Below are 13,459 nucleotides of genomic sequence, written 5' to 3' on the forward strand. Positions count from 1 at the left end.
GACTTGGTGCTTGCACAGGGGACTACCTTTACCTTTACCTTATATAAGTCACTCTTATAGCATCTCAGCATTATTTGTTTGTTAGTTTATCTCAAATATTTAAATGCTCATGGCAGCAGAGGGATTCAATCCAGCAGAGTGCTGATTTGCGACCCAACAACTTACCCACTGTGCTACAGCAGCCTGTTAAAATATGTATGTGGAAATCATAACCTTTTAATCTTTTGACAACCTTTAAACCTTTCAAAAAATCCTGCTTTCCTAATTTACAGCCTGGTACTAATTTTCATCATGTAGCATAATGTAGGGGAGACCTAGGTTTAAATCCCCACTCTGCCATGGTAGCTTGCTGGATGACCTTGGGCCAGTCACACTCTCTCAGCTTAACTTACCTCACAGGGTTGTTGTGAAAATGGAGGACAGGAGAACGATGTGAGCCACTTTGGGTCCCCATTGGGGAGAAAGGTAGGGTATAAATGAAATAAAGAAAGAAATCAACAATGAGAGCCCACAACATGTTTTTCCCCCATTACTAATAAGGAGGGAAGGAAATAAATGTGCACTGGAAACTGCATGAATTAACAAGGCCCTTGTTGGTTGTCTTTGACATACATTTATAGAAAGAGAGATGAAAAAAGTAACAAGGTTGTGAAAATAGAGGTTCGTTTTATAATTCTACTTGTCAGGCAAGTAGGGCAGAAATTTCTTTTATTTTTTGCCTCTTACGACAGGTGCTTTGAAAAACATTGGCATCACCTTTGAGAGTGCTGATATCTGCAAGCCCTCTGGTGGGATTGTAGAAACTAATTGCCTGGGACTGGCTGCAGTAAAAGGAAGGCAGAGGAACATAGCAGAGTTGTTAATAGTAAGGAATCACAAGCACATAATGTCAAATGGAAGATCGGGGGCGGGGGAAAGGGTGGCTTCAGGAGTAAAAAATATCAGTTCCTGTCCCCGGTGCCTCATTTTCCTTGGCTACATAACAGCATAAATGCTCAGATTCGTACCTAAGGATGTGCAAGTCCCTAGTTTTCATATTTGCTTAAATTTTAAAACCTTTGGTTTCAATATATTACAAATGTCTATTTTTATTATTAGTTTCATTGCCATTCCCACTGATTTCAATGAGAACTTCCCCTTCTCTTCCTCCCATCTCCTCCCTCCACATATTTTTTGTTATTAAAAGATGTGTATCTAGTCCTTTCTTCCTAAAAATGGATCCTCAGGGTGGTTACAAGGGCAGCCAGGCCTTTCGCAGGCATTGTTTACACCACTATGTCACTTCTGGGGAGAACCCTGATGATGTAGAGTAGCTTTGGGGATCTCTGGAAGCTCTACAGTTTTATCATAGAGTTTCCTGCAATCCTTAGAACCACCCTACATCACTTTCCTTTCTCTGGAAGTGACATAGCAGCACAAGGGATGTTGCTGGTAGGGTTGCCAGTCATCAGCAGCCATCAATGGCATTATGTCACTTCTGGGGAAAAACTCGTAACTTATACCAGTCTGCTCTAGAAATTGCTGGAAACTCTATTGTTTTGCCACAGGGTTTTTGGCAATTTGTAGAGAGGATTCACATAACATTGCTGGCCACTGCAATTTTTAATTTTTTTCCTCCCTGTGACTTCCAAAGCGGTGGTGAGAAATGGAAGCCAGTGGTGGCAGATACTCCACCCCTTGTGAGAACCTGGCAACCCTATTCATAGTGCCCTTTTATAGACCTATGATGCAGCTATATTTGTAATGTTGTGTGCCGTCCTGGTTGACATATTTTAAAAAAGGATATTGAATGCCAGAAAATGTGCATAAAACATCAACCAAAATGATCTTTAAGACCATGTCATCTTGACTCACTGAGCTTGCCACACTAGGAAGTGCTGGAGTTCAGCTCCTTAGAAAGAGCAGTTTCACTTTCCAGTTCTGCTCAGTTATGTTGGCTCATGATATCAGCCAGTTCACCATAATGATTTCAGTTAGGTCTGTTTGTGGCTACAATTAAGTTACTAGGTTGTGCACCTTCTGTGTGGCTTCATTTTAGAAATATTGTTGTTGATGATGACAACCTAGCAGTGAAGTTGTAATCAAAATATCCTCAGCTGGGTTTGGAATCCAGGTGAATTGCTGTGGAGTTGCTCATGTGCTACCAAGTCAGTTATGCTTTGATGAAATTCCTGGGCATGGAAGACTCTTAAATGTATAGACAGTCTATTTGGAATGGAGCTCCTAGTCTTCTCAGGTACAGTGGTTGATAGAGATGGAATAGGCAATTCAATATTCCTTGGACATTGGGGGTGCTGCATGTCTCTGTGTGTGCATGTGTAATTATCTTGATAGTAACCTTTTTGTCTAAGGTACGAATGCCTCTTGACTCCTCCTCCTCCTCCCTCTCTCTCTCTCTCTCTCTCTCTTTCCTTTGGGAGATTCTTCCCTTCTTGTCTCATGGCCTTCCAAGGGAATGGATGTAGTCTTCAGAGTTCCTGCCACAAAGGCTTCATCCACATACCTGCATGCAAGCGTGAAGCCGGATTAGCTGGCTGTGCCCAATAGGGAAAGTTTACCTTTAGTAGTCCTGCAGCTGGGATGGGGGCTGCCAGATGTTGGGATCCAGCTCCCTGCCCTGGATGGGACACCACTGGCAACTTTGCCAGTGGTAAAGAGTCTGGGTGTGCTCCTGGATGCCTCCCTATCGATGGAGGCCCAGGTCACGGCGGTTGCCAAGTCTGCATTTTTTCATCTTCGTCAGATCAGGCAACTTGCCCCCTACCTGACGCCCCAGGACCTGGCTACAGTGATCCATGCAACGGTCACCTCCAGGCTAGATTACTGTAACTCACTCTATGCTGGGCTACCCCTGGGCCTGATCCGGAAACTACAACTGGTCCAGAATGCGGCGGCACGGGTCCTGACTGGTATACCTTACCAGTCACACATCACACCTGTCCTGCGCCAGCTGCACTGGCTTCCAGTTGAATTCCGAATCAGGTTCAAAGTGTTGGTTCTTACCTTTAAAGCCCTGAGTGGGTTGGGACCAGCATATCTTCGGGACCGCCTCTCCCTGTACGTTCCCCGGAGATCACTCCGATCAGCGAATAAATATTTACTTGTGGTCCCCGGCCCTAAGGAAGCCCGCCTCGCTTCAACCAGGGCCAGGGCCTTTTCAGTCCTGGCCCCAGCCTGGTGGAACGCTCTGTCAATGGAAACCTGGGCCTAGCGGGACATATTATCATTCCGCCGGGCCTGTAAGACAGAGCTGTTCCGCCAGGCGTTTGGTGATTGAAGGGGGCGGTGCCATGTCGGCCTCCCACCTTTGGGGTGGGGAAGGTTCTCCCCACCACTGCACCTTGTTAATTTGTTTTATTATTTGTATATTGATTTTAGTTCTTGTTTTTATCGATTTTAACTGTTCACCGCCCAGAGCCCCTGGGGATGGGTGGTATATAAATTGAATAAATAAATAAATAAATAAATAAATAAATAAATAAATAAATAAATAAATAAATAAATTTAGACTAGGACTCTTTCTTTCTACTCCAATGGAATGGAATCTACCTCAATAAACTAAGTTCTATCTTTTCTACAATTTGATTGCCTGAAGATTAATTACTGCACATTGGAGAAAATGCTTCTGACTGGGTAACTCTTCTAACAAACAAAATGTAACTATTTCTAATAGATGGAATGAAAGTTGGGCTTGATTCATAGTAGATGATGATGGATAAAACATGCTTTGTATAGGCCGTTTCCACACACATTGAATAATGCACTTTCAGTGCACTTTAGTTATCCTTTAGAAGTGGGTTTTTTGTTCCACACATGGAAAATCAGTTACAAATGTGCACTAAAGCATATTGAAAGTGGATTATTTAACGTGTGTGGAAACGGCCATAGTGTAGTTTCAGTTCCTAAGATAATTGTGTGGCAGGATTAGGAAAGACTTCTGCCATGGATGCTACTGGCCTAGATTCTCTGATGCCACACAGCAGCTTCGTATTTCATATTTTCCATGAGCATCTGATGGCTGACCTCAGGGGGACTGTATGTACAAGTTATCTAGCTATTAGCTCCTGCTTACTTCCTTTAAAGCCTTTCACAGTCCTTAGTAATGTGGTCACTAAGTTGGTCCTGCCTTCAAGCATAACAGGCTACATGTGATACATTATTTCAAATCTACCTTCCCACCACTGGGGAGATTAAAGCAGATGAGCTGGAAATCATTGTTAAGGTGACATCATAGCTGTGAACAGCACAAGTGTGCTAGAGGCAGACGCTTCACAACAGACTTCTGTTTAGTAGTAATATGTTTTTGCCGAGCAACAGGGACACATCGGAACTCTTCGATTAATGGATGTTGCCTGAAACAATTGAATGAGTAAGGCAGCTGAAGCTTGCTGAAGTGATAAGGCCTGCAAACTTTCCCCTGTGCTTCACACAGGCTCCTTTTCCAATCCACAGAAATAGCCATGGGATCTTTTGTGTGCTTCCAGCATGGTTGCCAGCCTGACAAAGCAAAAAAAAGCTGTTTGTCTTCATAAAGTTACACTTTAAATAGCATCCAGAGAAGCTTTTCCAAAGAAAGAATTGCCATACATGTACAATAGATCACTAAATGCCATACAAATTCTGATATCCTGTTAATTCTTCCATAGATTGTAATGTAAAGTAAAATTGTAGGCAGGGCACTGAATTGTGGTTCACTCAACCACGTATGTGACAGAAATCAGGAAGGAATGTCAGAAGTGCCCTTGGAATGTGGGATTCTCATTTTTTTAGTTGTTCAGATGACATATATTGTATCCACCAATGGCTTGATATTAGATATATTTACTCAGACTGAACTTTCCCTGGTTCCAGAGGGACTTATTTTATTTTATTTGGACAGTTATGCTGAGCTTTTCTTCCCAATGGAGACCCAAAGTGGCTTATAAACAATGGTCTGACTCAGTATGAGGCAGCTTTGAAGCCAAATTAAAGATGCTGTCAGGACCTAATGGAGCAAAATTTGCTGAGTTGCCAAAAACTTTCCCTTACCTGTAGGAAAGATGCTGGCATGATGATCTCCTTCCTCCTGAGGAAGGTAGAAGCATGCCAGTTCAGGTGAATATACTTACCACCAAATCCCTTCTTCTACTATATAAGGTTTTAACATATGGTAACTGACCTTTTGTGGCTTAAAGCCAGGACATCCAAACAACCGGAAGATTTATAAAAAGTTCATGCCATTGGAAAGTCATCTTACCAGTTCCAGCCACCTTAATTTTCTAGATAATGGACCTTTTTGTGACCAGAGTTAATTGTGTAAACTTTATTTTATATCCTAATAGCTCAGTGGTTCTGATCTGTGGATGCTTAAATCCAGAGATGGGAGCTGTGAATGGACAGAACAGATCTTCCTAAACACCTGAAAAATGGTTTCAAAGACATTTCAATAAACAATATAATTGAGTATATAAATGCAAATTTGAATAGCTTTAAAACTATCAGGTATCTAATACAGAGTTGAAGAAATGCTAAACAGAGCATAAGCAGTTCTAAGACTGACATATTAAACAACATATAGACTATCCAGTTGTATTGTACTTATACCAACTGACACTACATAGAAGCAAAGTCTATAGTCTTATCCCTTTACTTATACACCTCTTTGGGATGACCTCTCTACCGTACAGCCGTACTATCTGAGTAAAAATAAAGAACAGACCATCATAGCCATCAGGCACCATTCTCACCTACGTCTGAAATGTGCTTCAATGAATATACAAAATATGTAAAAATCAAGATGCAAACGATGGTCTGTTCTTTATTTTTACTCAGGTAGGAGTAAACATGTACCAATGTCAGTAAACATAGAGAGAATCAAATGCATTATCACAATAGAACCCCTTATGTGAATGGTAAAATCTGAAAGAGAAATTATTTCAAAAGCACAACCACCACCAATATAAGGATCTTCCATTGTAATTCCACATTCTGCTAACAGCAACGACTTGATTGTGAGGATGCCCCTGGGCAGAATGGACCAGAGACTGCCCCAAGTAATGAAGTGTGTTCATGATCTTGAGAGATCACCCAAAGAGGTATCCTGAACCACACTTTAGTAATTGTAATGATGTTGATGAAACCTTTGTTGCTATGTGGGGAAAGCATTGTTGAGATCATAACTGTGGTTGAATTTTCATTCATGGCCATTCTTTATGCACCTACCTTCAGATTCTACCCATGGTAAAATTAATTCAGACATTTAAAACTGCTTCTAAAGGAAAAACTTTTCAAAGGATTATAGGAGTCTAATAAGTGATTAAAAACTTTTTAAAGAGGCAAAAAAGATTTAATTTTGCAATAGATTGAGTCTCTTGTTGAGAGCCTATTGCTGAAATGAAACAAGCCTATTGATTTTTCACTTATGTTGTTCATTGCCACAATTAAGAATAGCATTAAAATTCCATTCTAGGGGCTGTGTGAGAAGCTGCCTCTTACAGTGTCTGTTTTAACCTGGGATAGAGAGAGTTGGGCTGGGGAGGGGGGGTGGAATCTTAAATCCTCTCTCTCTCTCTCTCTCTCTCTCTCTCTCTCTCTCTCTCACACACACACACACACACACACCTTTTAAAAACCTGGTAAATTAATCACTGCATTAATCTCTTTCCAAGAACAATATTGACTTGAAAGTGTCTTTATATTATTCTCATTCATTTTGACCAGAACATTTTCTCCCTAACTATGTTTTCCACTATTATGTGTGTGTGGAAACTGCTACGTGGACCCTCTGTTGCCACTCCAAATGTCTCTAGATCCACAGCATCGATGGAAGCTATACAGAGAACCCTCACTGTGTGGAAGCAACCAAGACTGAAGGGAAGCAGGCTCAGGAAAGAACATAATGAGGATGACTAGAAAGGATTAGAGCACAAACATCATGGTTTCGTGCATACAGAAGACTTTGCTGATTCACCTCAGTTGCTCCCAAGCAGCAGCACAATTGTACAATAGTTTGGTGCAAAGTGTTGTGGGAAATAGGCAGCGGTCCATGTACTTGTCAGTCAGGGTGACCCTGTTTCAGGACTTCATGTTGCTGCTAAGATGCTCTTGGAATTTTAAATGGATCCTTTGCACAGGGATCTTTACTGTATTGGCAGTCTGTGGTTTGGCTTAGAACAGAAGAGGTTTTCTGTGACCATAAGCACTGCCAAAACCCTTTTGGAAATATTACACCCCTCCACTGAACAGCAAGCTGATGTCTTTTTGCACCTACGGTATCGCAAGTTCAATAAAGTTCAGCATGCAAAGGATAGATCTTAGTTTTAAAAACTATGCATCTCACACTAAGGGGAAAAACACCCTTTCCTCCCTGAGACTGGACAGAAGTTAATGAAGGAATTAATTGACATGTTATGTAGGAGGGGGGATTGCAAGAGTCAAGTACTGAGCAGTAATTAACCAACAGTCTGTAAAGGTTGTGCAAAATCTTCAAGCAAAATCTGAGACTTCAGAAAAGATTGAGATTTGATTGGGGAAATGCTTCATATAAATACAGCGATATATTATATAGCACTTGTGAAAGTAAAGCATCTGACACTTACTGGTTGACCTGGAGTGTTCAGATGCTTGGGGAATTAAACAGTTGCAGTTTGGTTTCTTTGAGGGAATGGAATGTTGTCAGCTAAATCTTTCAGAGGATATTGCTAAAGGCTAAGTTCCTACATAGTGTGGTCATCAGGCCTCCATTTTGTTGCCCTTTCTCTCTCACTGTCCATTTTGGCACTGAGGTAATCTATTCTCTGTCTTTCACACAGGGTATTGTGTTTGACTGGAAAAGCCATGCACTGTGAAAAGTCAAACCATCTTCCCCATACCCCACAGCTCCAATCTGAATCAAGGTCCCTCACAGTTATTATTTTTATTTGAAAAAAATGCTGGGAAGGATGTATGCTCTGGGAAGGAGAAGGGAGAAGTCCTAAGAAGGCTGATAAAAATTCAGTGAGGTTAAAAGGAGTGGTTGCTAGGTCTGGAGCAGGCAATCCCAACATGGCATGCATGGCCATCATGGTGCCCATTAACATGTTTCTTAATGCTGCTGTAGCATACTGGTTAAGTGGCTGGGTTACGAATCAGCTGCTAGTTCCACTCCCACTGCTACCATGAGCTCTGCAGGTGGCCTTGGGTAAACCTCTCCTGTCAGCCTCATCTCCCCAGCTCTTGTGGGGATAATAATAACACTGACTTACTTTGTCGCTCTTAGTGTAGTGCTACTGCTAACCTGTCCGGAAGGTTGGTATATAGGCACACTGTTGTTGTTAGTGTCATTAATGTTCACTTGCTTCTTCTGCAAAACACCTGTTCTTTGAAGTTAAGTGCCCATCCTGGCTTTCCTCCACCTCACAGGAACAGGAGGTGCTCTTGAAGGCCACAGGAATGCCAGCTTTGAGAGGGTTTGCATTCAGAAACAACTACTCCATCATAAGAGGGATGATTGGCTTGGAACCTCCCAACCTTTAATACCCACCCCCTCAAGGCAGACATTTTGTGATTAGTCTCACCTTCCATGTCAGCCATTTTGTGATGGCACCCACTAAGATTTCTCAAAATTACAGAAGTGCCCATAGGCTTGGGAATGCCTGGTCTAGACTCTGGGGGATATGGCTTCTACTGACACTGCAGCACTGGGATCTAGCAATCTTGAGAAAGCAACATCCATGAAGTAATGGTGGGCATTTGATCAGACATTTACTTGAACCTGCCAGATAATTCTTTGGCTACAGCTTCTAGTTTTCTGTAGCCTTACAGTCCAGAACTGTAAAGAAGGACAATGTTGTTGACTCCATGTTGGAGGCCAGTGTGGTACACAGTTGATCCAGTGTTGGACTTGGACTGGAAGCACCAGTCAAAATTTCCACTTAGGTATGACTTTAGACCAGTCATCTCTTAGCATAACCTCCCTTACAAAGTTGTGAAGATAAAAATAGGGCAAACTCTATTGATGTTCCACACAGCTATGTGGAAGAAGGCTTATAGTACCTATGTTGAATATATCATAAAGGTTGGGGTGGGCTAGGCTGAAGCTGAGAAATAGCTTGTTTAACAGTGATGTAGGAAGTTCACAGATCAGCCAAAATCTGAACCAATGTGTCCAGTTGGTGGCCTTAACCTACCTTTTGACTGATTCTTTTTGTCATTGGAGCAGATAATATAACAACATGCTTCTTTGTGATAACCAAGGCAGATTTTTTTAAATCTACCCCAGCAACAAACTAAAGCCATACCCAGAAATAAACAAGGAGGAGGATGTTGTTATAAAACAAAGGACTTTTAAAAAATCATTCTTTTTCTTGTACCAATAAGAATGACCTAATAGCACTCTGGAAGCCATCAGCTTGCAGGTACAATTTAAAAGCAAATGAAATACTTTATGACAGGTTAAAACCCTCTGGTGTATTCTTTTTGAAACCATGTTATTGGTTGGACTGCCTTCAAATATCTGCTCAGTTATATAGCTGTATTCAGGCTGAGCAATTACAAGAATCCTTCCCACAGCCTGACATTTTAAATCATACTACCTTGGTTCCTCATTGTTAAGGAGAGGAAAAAAGTTTGCTGCCTTGACATAATTCACTGCTTGCAAATTGGAAGCAGATAGGGTTCCATCTCTACCATTTGGAATTAATAAAAGTGTTATTATACCTTATGAATATCATACCTACATGGTCATGCAGCTGGAGATCAATCAGCAGCTAAACGAATAGAATGGTTAGATTTCCTCTAAGTTAATCATAAATTTAGTAAGATTAGACTGCTGCCAAAAAGTAGGTAGATATAGCATAATTTGTATTAGAGATTTATGTGGCGAATGAAGCATAAATATTGCTCGTCTGAGATAAATAGAATGCGTGTTCAGATTTTTTTAAAAAATTGATGCAGTGATTAAAGCTTGAGGTCTAAGGTTGGATCAAAACTAACATTTCTGTGGGCGCAAGGATTTCTGCCCATGGAACATGATTTTTGTGCCTCTCTCCCTCAGCAGCCTGAGATGCCCTTGAAATCCTATTCCTGAAGAAGGAGATCTCCAAGACCACAATCGCATTTTGTGGGCAGAAATCCTTGGATCCATTCAAACTTATTGCCTGGATACAAGCCCCAAACTAGAAAATAGAGACATCATGGGGAGATTTGTGCTTTCACATGACATATTTGTTCATTCATAACCAAATGTATTTCTCCTGTTGAATCGGTAGCTTGCCACCTCAGGAATCTACCTCAAGGTTTCCATGAGGATTTCATATGATCTTTTTTGCCCCCGGCAATAATAATATTTGCATCCTGGCACTTAAGCAAGTTTGCATTATATTTCCAGGGAACAAAGCTTTCAATTGCTTCTGGACAGAGAGTTCTGATTCCAAACTATTTGAAGAAATGGAAACTATCTAACCATCTGTCTTACGGTTCTTCAAAGTACAGGCTTTGGATATCACTTCTACAACTTCCCTTAAAAAATTAACACTGAAACATGGGATATGGAAGCTCTAGAATTCCAAGAAAAGGAGAAGGGAACACAAAGGGCAAAGGGTTTTTAAAAATTCAATCAATCAATCAATCAATCAATCAATCAATCCCTTTATTGGCATAAGATTTTAAAATTCTATATACCATTTATTGACACGACAATCAACACACCAGTTTGGTGTAGTGGTTATGAGCTCAGGAGGACTCTACTCTGGAGAGCCGGGTTTGATTCCCCAATCCTCTGCTTGAAGCCAGCTGGGTGACCTTGGGCTAGTCACAGCTCTCTGGAACTCTCTCAGCCCCACCCACCTCACAGGGTGTTTGGTTGTGGGGATAATAATGACATACTTTGTAAACCGCTCTGAGTGGGCATTAAGTTGTCCTGAAGGGCAGTATATAAATTGAATGTTGTTGTTATTGTTGTTACTGTTGTTGCTGCTGTTATTATATGTTTGCATGATCAGTAGTTAGGATTAGAGATGGGCACGACCCTCATTACGATAGAAAAAAACCCACAATAATGGCGATCGCATGATCATGATCCGGCGGATCATGAATAGAGATGGGCACGATCCAAAAAAAATTGCCGATCCAGCTGATCGTGGATTGGTGCCGGTGACGATCCCGACTAAACGATCCACACCGATCATCTCCCGTTCCCGATCCGTGGATCGTGGAGGCCAAAGCGGGGCGCACTGCTATTCCCAGCTATGTGGGAAGGTGAGTTTTGGCGGCAGCCACCGGGCCCGGTGGCCACGGGGAGACGGCTACGAGCCGCCTCCCCTCAGGGGGCAGGGGGTCTGGCCGCTTGCTGGCGGCACCCCCCATGTGCCCGCCCGCCAGGCCAAAAGGAAGCGCGCTGGTGAGAAAAGAACAGTGGGTGATGCCGGCGGCATCTGTGTTCGTGTTTGGCTGTCTGTGTTTGGCTGTCAGAGCTGCCTATCAGGGTTTGCAGGGATGAGATTGGAGTGCCCATGGCTACAGAACACCGCCTTTCCCCTCCCTCCCCTGGGTGTCTTCTCCCAACTGGTGACTGCTTTGCTGCTCCGTGGTTAGAAGGAAGCCCTGCTGATCAAGGAAAGCTGGGCTTCCATTCAGGTTTCCAGGGCGACAGAAGGAGGGGAAACCCAGCTCAGGCATTCCCCTGGCTCCGTTGCCCTGGGAATAGATTACTGGCGCCTGAGTGTCTGGCTTCCCGATCCGAGCACGATCCAGCCCCGATCCAGCCCCCCTCCCGATCACTGGATCATTGGCCGTGGCCGTGGCTGATCATGATCCGCTGAGTCACGATCGCATGATCGCCATTATCGTGGGGTTTTTTGGATTGTAATGCAGATCGTGTCCATCTCTAATCATGATCGTCCACAGCCAACGATCCAGCTTTTGGGAGAGGCCTGGATCGTTGCGTTTGGTCTCAGATTGGGGATCCAGACACTCAGGCGCCAGCAATCTATTCCCCTGGCAACAGAGCCAGGGGAAAGCCTGAGCTCTGTTTGCCCTCCTTCTGTCGCCCTGGAAACCCTAATGGAAGCCCAGCTTTCCTTGATCAGCAGGGCTTCCTTCCAACCATGGAGCAGCAAAGCAGTCACAAGTTGGGAGAAGACACCATGGGGAGGGAGGGGGAAGGGGTGTTCTGTAGCCATGGGCACTCCAATCTCATCCCTGCAAACCCTGATAGGCAGCTCTGACGGCCAAACACAGACCTCCTGTGTTGCTGAATGGGACCTGAGGGGAGGCGACTCATTGCCGTCTCCCTGTGCCAGCCAGGCCCGGCAGCCGCCACCATCACCCACCTGCTTTGGCCTCCACGATCCACGGTTTGGGAACGGGAGATGATCAGTGTGGATCGTTAATTTGGGATCGTCACTGGCGCCGATCCACGATCAACTGGATCGTTAATTTTTTTTGGATCATGCCCATCGCTAGTTAGGATTGCCAGGTCTCACTATAGTGTCACACCAACACACCCCCATGTCCTCACCCACCAGACAGCAACCCTATCAATAATAGTTGCAAGTACTCAAGACTAACCTCACATCACCAAGTTGGAATTGTATTGTTCAGACCAGGCCTGAGCTATGAGCCTGAAAGTTCCCAATTTAAACTAAATGCAGCCATGCTCACTAGGTAATTTTGGTTTCCTTTCTCCATCTGAGGCCAAAAACTAAATGAGCAACTGGAGATCTGTGATTTAGATCTCTTCTGTTCAACTCTTTAAATTACTTTTCACAGCAGCTGCAGGGGTGGGAAGAATTTGGATCAGAACTGCAATGCTGGGAAATGGTGTGTACCCTGCATTTTTCCTAATAGGAATTTTGAAGTACAATAGAACCGATTTTCACCTTGTGCAGTATATAGATTGGGCCCTTCAGGGATGAAAAATTATAGAGTTCTGCAATTGACTAAGGAGTACTCCTCATATGGAAATCAGAGCTTATATCAGGGAAACATAGCACAGGGAGAATTTGAGGGATGACGTTTCCTGCATGCAGCATCATGTCATTATACTGACATAAAGTTTTGTAAATCCTAGAACTTCCTGAGATATCACTTGCAGTTTTCACTGGAAGTGACATCGGTGTACCCCAGCCCCTCCCCCATTCCCTCCCACCACCACTTTAGGTGTCAGCAAACAAAATACCAGGTTGCCACAATAATGAGAGACCCAGCAACCATACCCTGTAATAAGGAAATAATAATACTATCTTCCAAGGTTTGCTGTAAAAATTATTAAGATAATGCATGTGAAGCCCTTTGGGCATTTAGTGAAAACTGTATATTTAAATCTTAATTATTATTAATGGGCTATGATCCAAAGAAGGCCCATGTGTACATACGAAAGCCATAGCTTGCTTTGTTCCTTTTATTTTATTTTTTATTTAGAAAATTGGTACATCACGTCTCCAGAGACCAGCTTGAGACAGCTCACATCTAAAACAGTAGAACAAAACCAAACAAGCCATTA

The sequence above is a fragment of the Eublepharis macularius genome, chromosome 5 (assembly GCF_028583425.1).
Source record: "Eublepharis macularius isolate TG4126 chromosome 5, MPM_Emac_v1.0, whole genome shotgun sequence".
NCBI lineage: Eukaryota > Metazoa > Chordata > Lepidosauria > Squamata > Eublepharidae > Eublepharis > Eublepharis macularius.